Raw genomic sequence first — 12,621 nt, forward strand, 5'->3', positions numbered from 1 at the left:
AGCCAAATTAAAAGATGTTGTATTTGCTCAGACAATCCATTTATTTATTTTTTAAGTCTATAGAGCACTCCTTCATCCAAAAGAGGATTTCAGGGTGGTACACGTAACAATTGGATGACCATTACGATAAAAACAGTATAAAGCATAATACAGTAAAATTGAGAGGCACTCTTTTCAACCAGCTAAAAATACAAATTTAAAATGCCAGGACAAATTATTAAAATTTTAACCCAGTGCTGAAAAGAGTACAATATTAGCACCAGGCCTACCTTCCATGGGAGGGTATTCCTAAGTCAGGGTGCCACCACAGGGAAGACTCTTTTGCAGATGATATAGGAATATAGGAAGCTGCCTTATATTGGGCCAGACTATTTGCCCATCTAGTTCAGTATTTTGTAGGGGTGTACAGATTCCCCACCGTCTGTTCCGGTGGGGAATCCGTGGGTGGGGGGAGGCGATCTGTTCCCCCTCCCCCGTAATCCTCCAGAGCAGTTCTACTCCGCTCAGATTCCGGGGGGGACGGGACTGGCTTGGGGGCGCTTCCCTCCTGCCAGCCAGAGCTGTTTGCCTCCTCCCTGTCCCCACCGATTCCCATGTCTTAAAAAAAAAAAAAAAAGCTATTGGGAGGATGTACCCATAGACTTATATGCAAATAAAGTCATGAATCTTGTGTATAAGTCTATGTGTCCATAGGCTTATACACAAGATTCACAGCTCTATTTTGTGTATAAGTCTATGGGCACATCCTGCTGATCGCATGTGCCCATAGACATATATGCAAAATAGAGCGGTAAATCTTGCGTATAAGCCTATGGACACATAGACTTATACGCAAGTTTCATGATTCTATTTGCATATAAGTCTATGGGCACATCCTCCCTATCGCCATTTTTTTTAAAAAAGACACGGCAATCGGCAGGGACAGGGAGGAGGCGAATGGCTCTGGCTGGCAAGAAGCAGCCGAGTGCTGTTCCGCCTCCAGTCCTCTGAAGTGGAGGTAAGTGGTCCCGATCCACTGCGGATTCCTGAGGCCGGATTTCAAAGAATCCGGCCTCATTTGAATCCGCAGCGGATTTCTCTGACATCCGTAGTATTTTGTACCCAGACTGATAGAGGCTTTCCAGGTTCTCAGACAAAGGCCTTTCCCATCATGTACTACCTGACCCTTTGAAATGGAGATGACAGAGGTTGAACCTGGGACCTTCTGCATGTAAATCTGGAATTCTGCCACTGAGCTACAGTCCCTCCTCTACAGAGTGCCCCAAAAGTAGGTATACAGTTGTTTAGAATGTTGATGGGAGGGGGAGAGAATGTGTGAGTAGAAGATGTGTGGGTGGAGTCAGAATGACAGTTGGGAAGAGTGAGTGACAGGGAGTGACAGTTAAATCAGTTAAGTGTAGAGAGTGAGGGGAGTGAGGCCCTTAAGTAGGTATACAGTTGTTTACTTTTTTTGTTATGTTTTTTTACTGATATTGTGAATGATGGCAGCGAACTTGAGTCAAGAACAAAGAAAGTGGATTCTAAAGCAGTACTGGAAGACTGAAAATTATCTCCCCCTCCCATCATCATTCTAAACAACTGCATTCCACCATTTTAAAAATCACCTTAAATGCGGCAATAAACCTAAACCATGCGATAAAACAGTACCATCTGCTGGCAGTATCAATGAAACGTATGGAGGGGAACTGGCAAAAACAAGAGTGTGGGGGCGGGCGTGGGTCTTGCTGATTGTTAAACCCATGAAGATTCCGGAAAACAACGCTCCGGTAAGGCTGCGCAATTTCCACTAAATGTGGAGAAGCCCCTAGTCGCCTGAGTGAAGCACAAGCAGCTGTCAAGCCAGGAAAGACCATCCTTTTCAGGCAACACTAGAGTGGCCATGTGTCCTACTTTACAGAGGACAGGCCTCTGTTTGAAGGTGTCCCATATTTGAAGGGCTGTATCCAGTCTAGGCCTGGCTGAAAGACAGAGAAACAAAAGAAGGGAGATCACCAGGGCCTTGAAGTTGCCCCGCCGTCGATAGTTAGCACCGGAATGGCAGACTAAGCAGGCACACAGCTCATGTAGTCACAGCCTCCCCCACTACAGTGAGGTAGTAATTATTCTAAATTTATATCTATACTTCTAAATTATCACATGCAAATTTTATGCAAATCAGTGTCCACTTTTGTCCTCTATTTTAGTGATGTGCAAGTGGCTGCCCTAGCGAAGTCCCAGCCTAAAGAGGAAGTTGTTATAGCCCTTCCTGTCAAGGAGAGCCAATGGCCACCCTGGGTGAGTGGAGCCATTCCAGTCCCTGGGAACCCTTCACTGCCCCATGAGATGCTCCAGTTTGTAGCCCGAGCCTGGAGTCCCCAACGTGGTATCTGTGGGCACCACTGTGCCTCATGGATACCTCTCTTGGTGCCTGCCAGGCTCCCTGCCATTTTGTGAAAGTGCCCATGGGATTCTCTCAAAATTCGCAATGTGCCCACTGACCCACGAACATTGGGGACTTCAGGTTCAGGGCCGGCCTTACCATTAGGCAGAGTGAGGCAGCTGCCTCAGGCAGCAGGTGCTGGGAGGCAGCAGCAAGGGGCTGGATGAGAGAGCTGAGTACCAAGTGACCTGCCATGTGTCCCCTAAGCTAGCCTGCTCCTTCAGCTGCAGCGGAGGATGCTGTTCCATTGTCAGTGTTGAAGAAACAGTCTGGTTAGCTTTTGTACATGGAATGGGAGAGGGCGCCATCTTGTTCTTCGCCTCAGGCAGCCAAATGTCTTGGGCTGGCCCTGCCCAGGCTCACCACATTCGGACAGCTCTGGACATGGCCCTGGCTTCCCAGCTTTAGCCATGGTAGCTCCTGGCTCCTAAGTGTAGTTGCTCCCCCACGTTTCTTGTGGAACAGTCACCATTACAGAAAACAAATGGGCATCAACTTGTCTTTCAGAAGGCCCCACTAAAGTAGCATGGGGGAGGCCCATTCTTCATTTTTTTGCTGTTTGCGAAGATGCGAGGCTCATAAAAGCAAGAAACATAATTCTCACTTTGTCCTCTGAATGGCAAAGGAGGCAAATCCTAATTTAGCTGTCTCCTGTGTTCTCTCTGGTGAAATACATTTCTAGTCAATGCATCTGAGAGACACTGCCTGAAGGGGATTAAGGAAATCAGCTGTCACTTGCTCGTGGTATTTTACATAATGGCATGAAGTTTAACCAGTAAAAGAATCAAGAGGCAGTAATGAGGTTCTAGCAAAAGTAATAATTTCCCAGATTTGTGTGCTGTAGGAAATTATGCACAGATTAAAGGAGAGAAAAAGGAGAATTTGAATGCAGAGTGTGGTGGTGGCAGGTTGGATCAGAGATCTGCAAAAAGCTAGGGAGATGTAATGTGCACTTGTGCAGCTTATTGGAACCCCGGTGTTTACTACCTGTGTTAGATCAGTAATGAAAGTACTTAGACCAACCTATCCTATTCAGCCACATGAGATTATATAATGTATCTCAGTACTTCTCGGGTATTTTGTTTTAAAGGGCTGGAGAGAAATCTGATGCTGGCGAGTTCCTTCCCCCAAAGCGCTACTTGGGTAAAGATGTGAGAGAAAGTGGCATAGGGTCACCCAGCAGAGGCTGGTGGCTCTGATTTCAGTGGGGTTGAGAATCCATTCTGGGTTTCAGTCAGAACCAGCCAGAACTCTAAAGGAGCTATCCAAGGTGCTGAACCCTATCCCCCCAAATAGGTCCAGCTCTTTGGATAGCTCCTTTAGCATTCTGGCTGGTTCTGACTGAAACCCGGAATGGATTCACAACCGCACTGAAATCAGAGCCACCAGCCTCTGCTGGGATCACCTCTTCCCATATAACAGGGGTGGGGAATGTGAGGCCCTCCAAATGCTAGTGGGCTGCAACTCCCATCAGCCCTAGCCAGCATAGCCAATGGTGAAGGATGATGGGAGTTGCAGTCTAAAAGCATCTGGAGGGCTGCATGTTCCCCATTCCTGCTATATATTCTAGGCATGTGTATCAGATTCAGGCAACCAGGGTGATATGGGGGGGGCATGGGCAAGGTGCCATCTGGTGGGCCCACTTGAGGGTCCCTTGTGCAGGCCCCCCCCCCCAATCTGGCATTGGCATTGACAGCAGCCACACTTTTTCAGTCATGTTATTCTTGGGACAATCTTCCAGTGATACCCATCACTTGATTCACACATTATATCAGCTGACACAAATATAGGGTCAGTCAGGAGGAATGTGCGAATGATGCAGCCATGGCACAGAAATGTATTGTGTGGACCAGAATTTGGGTGGTCAACCCTTGAAATAAATAATCTGGTACTCCAGCTGTTTTTGGTGGGGCTCAGGCTGGAGCCCAGCACAAAATCTGTTTATGCATCTGGGGCAGCCTCCCCAACCTGGTACCTCCCCAGATATGCTGGATCACAACTCCCATCATTACTGGGCATTGTAGTCCAACACACCTGGAGGCTATCAGGTTGGTGGAGGCTGCTCTTGGGTGTGTAGCCTTTTATTTTCAATATACTGCTGGAGATGGGGGGCCAGAAGGAAGACACACCTGTGTCACCTGTTTTTCTGTCCTAAAAAACAAGCCCCACAAACGAAACCAGTCAATTAATTGTTGTTGTTCAGTCGTTCAGTTGTGTCCGACTCTTCGTGACCCCATGGACCATAGCACGCCAGGCCTTCCTGTCTTGCGCTCTCTCCCGGAGCGTGCTCAAGTCCATATTCATTGCATCAGTGATGCTATCTAACCATCTCATCCTCTGCCGTCCCCTTCTCCTTTTGCCTTCAGTCTTTCCCAGCATCAGGGTCTTTTCTAGGGAGTTTTCTCTTCGCATTAGGTGGCCAAAATATTTCAGCTTCAGCTTCAGTATCTGTCCTTCCAATGAGCAATCAGGGTTGATTTCCTTTAGGATTGACTGATTTGACCTCCTTGCAGTCCAAGGGACTCGTAAGAGTCTTCTCCAGCACCACAGTTTGAAAGCATCGATTCTTCGGCGCTCAGCCTTATCATAATTCCTCTCACTTCCTGTTGTGTCCTGCTGCCTTTTCAGCAGTCATGCTTTATGGCAGAAAGCCTCCTTACGGCACCACTCACGGACTAGGGATGGTCGAATCAGGAAAACTTGAGCAGTGGAGGCTGGTGGCTCCAATGTCAGTGGGGCCGTGAATCAACTCCGGGTTTCAGTCAGAACCAGTCTGAGCTCTAAAGGAGCTATCCAAGCATCTTGGATAGCTTCTTTAGAGTTCTGACTGGTTCTGACCTGTGCTTTTATTACAACTGGTTCTGACCGAAACCTGGAATGGCCCACTGACATCGGAGCCACCAGCCTCCACTGAAGTTGAGCTCATTGAGGTTCTGTAAATTCCACTTCAAAGCTCGTTCCAACTCATGTCTACATCAGATAGCGAGCATTTTTTCTTTTCTTTTCCAAATGTATACATCAATTGCGTGGATTTTTTTAATGTATGCATTTCCCCGCCATTGATTAACATAGGTTTGTGAGCATTTTTCAAAAGTTTCTTGAATGCATTTTCTTTTATTTCATTGATTACATTTCTGCATGGCCCAATAGCCAAAGATCTCTGGGCAGTTTACAAAGCTTTAAAATATAATATAAAATCGTTTGTATACAAACATCTAAACAAACAGCACACACGGAGAGACACATATATCTCAAACAATTTTAAACCATCAACAATAAGAAAAATCCAGGACATGTTTAAAACCTCATCATATGCTGCCAAATGCCTGAGAGAAGAGGAAGGTCTGAACCTGGCACTGAAAAGATAGCAATGATGGCCCCAGGTGGGCCTTGTCAGGGAGAGAAATCCAAAATTGGGGGGCCGACACCAAAAGGCCCTCTCCTTTGTTGCTGCCTTCCAAGCCTCCCTCGGAGGAGGCACCCAGAGGAGGGCCTCAGATGATGAATGTTGTGTGCAGGTTGGTTCATGTCGGGAGAGATGCTCCATCAGATATTGCAATCCCGAGCCATGTAAGGCTTTATAGATAAAAAAACCCGCAAGTTGAATCGGGCTTGGAAACCACAGGCAGCCAGTGCAAGCGGGCCAGAATTGGTGTGTTATGTTTGGACCTTCTTGTCCCTGTTATCAATCTGGTTGCCGCATTTGCATGAGCTGCAGCTTTTTCCCTCCCGCGCACAACATTAAAAGCATGGCTGCACATTGTGTTCAAGTTCACATTCAGCTCCGGGAGGTGTGAACCCGGTAAATTCTGATAAAAAATTAACTGAAACAAATTTCTCATACATCCCTAGCGTGGACATCATGGCAGCAGGAGCCAACTTGGGTCCTAGAGCTTTAATATAAGGTGTGTGCATCTGAGGATGAAAAATGGGTGGGGCATGCTGCTCATACATCAATAGGTGTGGAATGCGTTGATCCTGCCCCTACTCATTTTTTTTTAACATATAGTCATATATCTACACTACTCGCCACTCTACCAAGGCTTCTGCTTCCAGATTCTTTGCAGGATTATGGCTGGGTCCTTTAGACATGCTTTTTCTGTGATGTGTGTGTCTGTATGTGCATGTCCTTTCTCTTCCTTTCCTTATGTTCCATTATGCAAGGACTAGGTGGCACTGTGGCACAGCGGAATTGCGCAGTTACACTAGGCTTTATCCCACTATTCACAATTATTACCAGACTACCGCTGAAATGATGGCAAAGCACGGGAGTGGCTCGGGAGGATGACGACAATATGTAAAGGACCTGCAAAGTACTGTAAGTCATGATGTAAATCATGAGCACACAATAAATGCCTCATGTAGAAAGGCTCTATGGCTACTGCACTCTACTCATTTTTCTCCCAGGAGAGCTTATATTTGGTCTTGGAGCCCCACTAGGAAAAGAAAAAGCAATAGTTATGGGTGAAACGTGTGAGCATGGAGGGGGGCCTTGGCTCTCACTCTCACCCATCCATATTGTGTATTCAGTGCCCCCTTCCTGCTTTATACTGAATTGGCAGTGACCGAATTCTCAGATATTGGTCCGCCGCCATCATATATGGCTTGGTCCTAAATTCAACCGAGTTTGCTACCATTTTGCAGCACTTGGGTGCTAATTTCCAGGCAGAAATTAGTTGCCTTATCATCAGCTCAGAGACACAGGCACCAGAGCTAAGGCCCAAGACAAAACAAGGCAAGATGGACAGCTACCCAAAGATCAGTTTTGTGTTGGCTTTCCAAGTACAAGATTTTGCCTGGGATTCTTCCAGAAAGTCTTGTAAAGGCTCCTTCACACGGGGCTTTTATCCTGCTATGGAGATTGCTTACTCACAGAAGTCTGCAAGTCCTGTACACAACGCAGTCCTCCTCCAGGGAACCCCCCGCTCTTTGTGAGCTCTATTGCGTTGTTTTGTATAAGTCCAGCATTTTCCCTCCTCCCACCATGGAGTTGATCTAAATGAGGGTATACTGTTTAAAGTATGAGGTGGTGGGGGTGGGGAGACGGTCTTCCAGGAACTGAGCGCGGGCTCCAAGGTCAGTTCCTGAAAACCAAACAATCCTATGGTCATCTAGCCACTGTCTAGCAGCCATAGGATTGCACCCTAAAGAGATCACTACATTGTATCAATATGCCATTGCAGTACAATGAACTGTAGGGTAAATCTAATACTAACATACTTTAATTACACTTGATATATATTGGATTCTTTGGCTGATATCCTAAAGACTTAATGCTCTTCTTTTTGGCCAAAGTCACTTTTTTTTTTTTTACACAATTGGAAGTGGATAACTATTACTGTGGAGTGGTTGTGGCTCAGTGGTAGAGCTAATGCTATGCATGCAGGTTCCCAGGTTCAAGGTCCCAGGTTCAATCCCCGGCATCTCCAGGTAATGCTGGAAAGTCTCCTGCCTGAAACCTGGGAGACCCGCTGCCGGTCAGTGTCAACAATACTGGGCTAGATGGACCGAGGATCTGACTCAGTATAAGGCAGTTTCCAATGTTCCTATTATGTGTCCTTGGAATTGCTTAAGGGTGCAATTCAAAGATGGTGGTGAAGTCTCTTATTGCCTTTCCCTTTCTCAGTTTACAGCGCCTACTTCAGAAACTCTGCGGTGCGACTTTGGAATGTTTAAGCTCATTTTAGTGGCTCAATTGTGAAGTAATAATAGAACTAACTACTGCTGCAGTGCTAATGAAAAGAAATCTCCTTGAGTTTCAGTTATTAAGGACTCATTACCTCCACTACAGGACATGCTGAGTGCGTTGGTGCAGAACAGAAGCATTATCGGTGTTGGTAGCAGATACTGGTCTCGTGGGCAGGCCATGCTGCAGGTTTTAATTTTAACCTGGATTTAACCTGGATAACTGGATCTTAGCTCAAGAACCTGTTTCCGTTGTTTGGGATCAGTTCTATAATATGTGAAGTAGTAATAATAACAGAAAATAGTTGCTTGGAGCTCTGTACCTTGAACAAGGGGCCTTGGGAGCAAGAAGCTTACACCCAGCCCAGCTGCCATATTGTCAGGAACTTCTGGATCTGTCTGCATCTCCCCTGTGTGGGGAGCCACACAACTGCAGATGGCAGCCTTCTCAGTGACCTACCTTCAGGCTTTGGACTGACTCCACCCACCCAGGCTGGTCATTGGCTTCCCCTGGGCAGGAAGGAGTGTAACAGGGCTTCCTGTTCCAGATGAGCCTTGCTTGAGCAACAAGGTCGTAATGAGCTGTGGTATCTTCCTGCAGCCTTGGCTGCTTTTTGGTCCTGACTCTGGTTTGTCTTCTGGACTTGCTCCTCAACCTTGCTGACTGGTTTGTCCATTAGCCCTGACTTGCTCTATAGTCCCAGCTTGGCTTACTTCCCAGTGCTGCTTCTTAGTTTGGCCTGTGGTTCTGACTTACTCTTCCATCTTGACTCCTGATTCCCAGCCCCTCAATCACCCCAGACCATTGCCCATAGCCCAGTCCTGACACATATAGTCAGGACCCAGACTCTTCTTCCGAGGGGAATTAATTCAACATTAGCACCAGAGACTGGCAGGCATTGTTGTTGTTCTGTTTCCCACTGCCAAAAGCAGTCCCTAAACAACTTACACACATAAATACAGAAATCCATAATAAATACACAGTCAGGGCCAGAAATATTGGAACAAGGATAACAGTTTTGGCAGTTGGCCTCTGTACACCACCACATTGAAGTTGAAAGGAAACACACCCAGATGGGAGCAAAGTCAGGACTTGCAGCTGTAATTCAAGGGGTTTGACAAAAGTGGGACACTAACCATTCAGGAAATACAGCCAGTGGCATACCCCCGCCCCCCAATCGTTGGTGGCTCATAAGTAATGGAACAAACCAACATCATTTCAAACTTAAGGATCGCCTTTAATAGCTGGATGAAAATCCTTTGCAGTCATGGACTGCCTGAAGTCTGGAAGCCATGGACATGACCAAATGCTGAGTTTCCTCCCTTGAGATGCTTTGCCAGGCCTTTACTGCAGCTGCCTTCAGCTGCTGCTTGTTTGTGGGCCTTGCTGCCTTCAGTCTTGTCTTCAGTAAGTGAAAAGCATGCTCTATTGGGTTGAGAGCAGGTGACTGACTTGGCCATTGAAGAACATCGCACTTCTTTGCCTTCAGAAACTCTTGGGTAGCTTTTGCTGTATGTTTTGGGTCATTATCCATCTGCAATAAGAAGCAGCGTCCTATCAGTTTGGCAGCATTCGGCTGAATCTGAGCAGAAAGTATAGCCCTATACACTTCAGAATTCATCCTGCTGCTTTTATCAGCAGTCAGGTCATCAATGACCCGGTCCCATTGGCAGCCATACATGCCCATGCTATAACACTGCCTCCACCATGTTTGACAGATGATGTGGTATGCTTTGGATCATGAGCTGTTCCATTCCTTCTCCATACTTTTCTCTTCCCATCATTTTGGTACAAGTTAATCTTGGTTTCATCAGTCCAAAGAATCTTATTCCAGAACTGGGCAGGCTTTTTTTAGGTGTTTGCTGGCAAAGGCTAATCTGGCCTTTCTGTTCTTGAACGTTACCAGTGGTTTGCACCTTGTTGTGAAGCTTCTGTATTTACATTCATAAAGCCGTCTCTTGACTGTAGATGTTGACAATGACATGCCTACCTCCTCAAGAGCGTTCTTGACCTGGCTAGATGTTGTGAAAGGGTTTCTCTTCACCATGAGCAGAATTCTGCAGTCATCCACTTTAGTTGTCTTCCGTGGACTTCCAGGCATTTTGCTGTTGCTGATCTTGCCAGTTAATTCCTTCTTTTTCAGGATGTTCCAAACTGTTGTGTTGGCTACTCCCAATGTTTTTGCTATCTCTCTGATGGGTTTATTTTGTTTCCTCAGCCTAATGATGGCCTCCTTTACTCACATGGACAGCTCTTTGGACCTCACATTGGGAGTTCCAGTGAACAGCTACCAAATGCAAATGTAACACTCTTAACCACCTCCAGGCCTTTTATCTGCTTGATTGGTCATGGGGTACCCAGGAAACAGGCCACACCTGGCCCTGCAGCTGCTTGTCAGCCATTCGTTCCATTACTTATGAGCCACCAATGATGTGTGTGTGTGTATGCCACTGGCTGTCCTTCCTGAATGGTTAGTGCCCCACTTTTGTCAAACCCCTTGAATTATAGCTGAAAGTCCTGACTTTTGAGAAAGGACTCCCATTTGAGAAAGGACTCCCAGTCCAGATTAGGGGCCTGTTCTGGTTTCCTGTCTCTAAAGGTGCTATTTGAAGTAAAAGGGACATTCAGTGGAGGCTGGTGGCTCTAATGTCAGTGGAGCAGTAAATGCACTCTGGGTCAGAACCAGTCAGAACCAATTTGGATAGCTCCTTTACAGTTCTGACTGGTTCTGACTGAAACCCGGAGTGGATTCACCACCCCACTGATATCAGGGCCACCAGCCTCCACTAAGGACATTTTGGGGCAAATATCAGCAGAGGGGGAAGGATTTGGGGCAGGAAACACACACAACCCTCTGACTTTTCTGGCAATAGGGAAGGGAGGTCTGGCCTGGAGTGCGCCTTCTGGAGTGTCTAGGGCCGTGGCAGTAGTCCCAGTATGTTGCTTTGTGACGCCTGGCCTGCACGCGAGGCTCAGATTCCTTTCAATCTAAGCAGATGGGACTGTAAAGCTGCATTTACAGAAGGAAAAAGGCATATTGTTTTCCAGCTCCTGCTTTTTCTTTTTTCTTTTTTTTTGAGATGTGGTGATTTGTACTTAAATCACCTTCAGTCCAGGCATTCTTGTAAACACTTTGATACTGAGCTAATAACTAATGGACTGAGGAATCAGAACATACAAAGATATACTTTGTACAATTTAGGATTTGGGTTTAGAGTGATTGGCAGTTCCTTGCACTACAATTCTAGGTTCTTATCAAGCAGCTGAAAATATGTATGCCTTGATGTGACGGATTTGGGTTGATAGTGTGGATTTTTTTTTAAAAAAATTGTGAATGCAACACATCTTTCTTTGGAATTTAGTGGCATGTGTTTGAAATTCGCGGTGCCTGTGCCATGTGTACACGTCTGCCTGAGGGCATATGTTTCTGTCATAATAAGGAGTGTGGAAGGGGAGCTGTTGTTAAGCAAGCGCGGTACTTGACAGATTCGGAACAAAATCTGTACTGTGGTTTGCGACATGGCCATGAACATGCAGTGCTTATGCAGAGGCTGCAGTGGTCATTCCTTACCGCTGCATTTTGCATTAGAGCTGAGCCTAAATGGTTGCTCCTTGCCCAGCTTTACCATCCCATTCCCAAGCTGCAGCACTGAGGGGGCCCATTTCCACAGGAATATGCCTGTCTCTCCAGAAGATGAAACACTGTACTACTAGGCAGAGCGAAGGGGCCACCTCTGGCGCCTGATCTTGGGTGTTCAGAAAAGGACAGTCACTTGCATGTTAATTTATTTTTACTCCCTGGAATAGGCGCTGGTGGGATTTTCTGCCTCAGGTGCCAAAATAACTTAGCCTTCGGAACTATGTAGGGTAGTCACTTACACATCACCAAAAAAAGGACATCAATTTGCATAACATTTGCATATGCTAATTGATGTGTATAGATGCAAATTTAGAAATGATAACTATAATTTAAATAGGAATACAATACATCTCACCATAGTGGGGAAGACTCTTGTGCCTGTTCAATCTGCTGTCCGGGTGCTAACTGTTGATGGGCAACTTCAAGGTCCCTGATCTCCTCCCTTATGTTGCTTTCTCTTTCAGCTGGACCTGGACTGGACAGCCCTTCAACTAGAGGACTGTCTTCTGGCAGCCTCTCAAATAGAGGTCTATCCTCTATGAAGTAGGACACCTGGCCACTCTAGATATGCACCTTGGCTGGGGTCGGGGTGGAGAGGCGCCACTTACTGTTCTGCCTGAGGAAGCAAAATGTCTTGGACTGTCACTGTTCCTGCTGTCACTCTGATTTACCAACTCAAGCACATCACATAAAATCATATAATGGCCCCCTTTGGGGTGAATGGATTTCTGCGGTTGGAATTGAAGAAAGTTACCAAACAGAACATGCAAAGTTACCAGAAGGAAAAGGCGGAAGAATTGGCAAAAAATAGGTGTGGAAAGCTGAGTGTGGAATTACAAAGCTAACTGCTGAATGTGAACAACAAGATGCAGGTAA

The sequence above is a fragment of the Heloderma suspectum genome, chromosome 1 (genome assembly GCF_057233095.1).
Source record: "Heloderma suspectum isolate Gila_16-S chromosome 1, 16-S_ref, whole genome shotgun sequence".
In the NCBI taxonomy this organism is placed as follows: Eukaryota; Metazoa; Chordata; class Lepidosauria; order Squamata; family Helodermatidae; genus Heloderma; species Heloderma suspectum.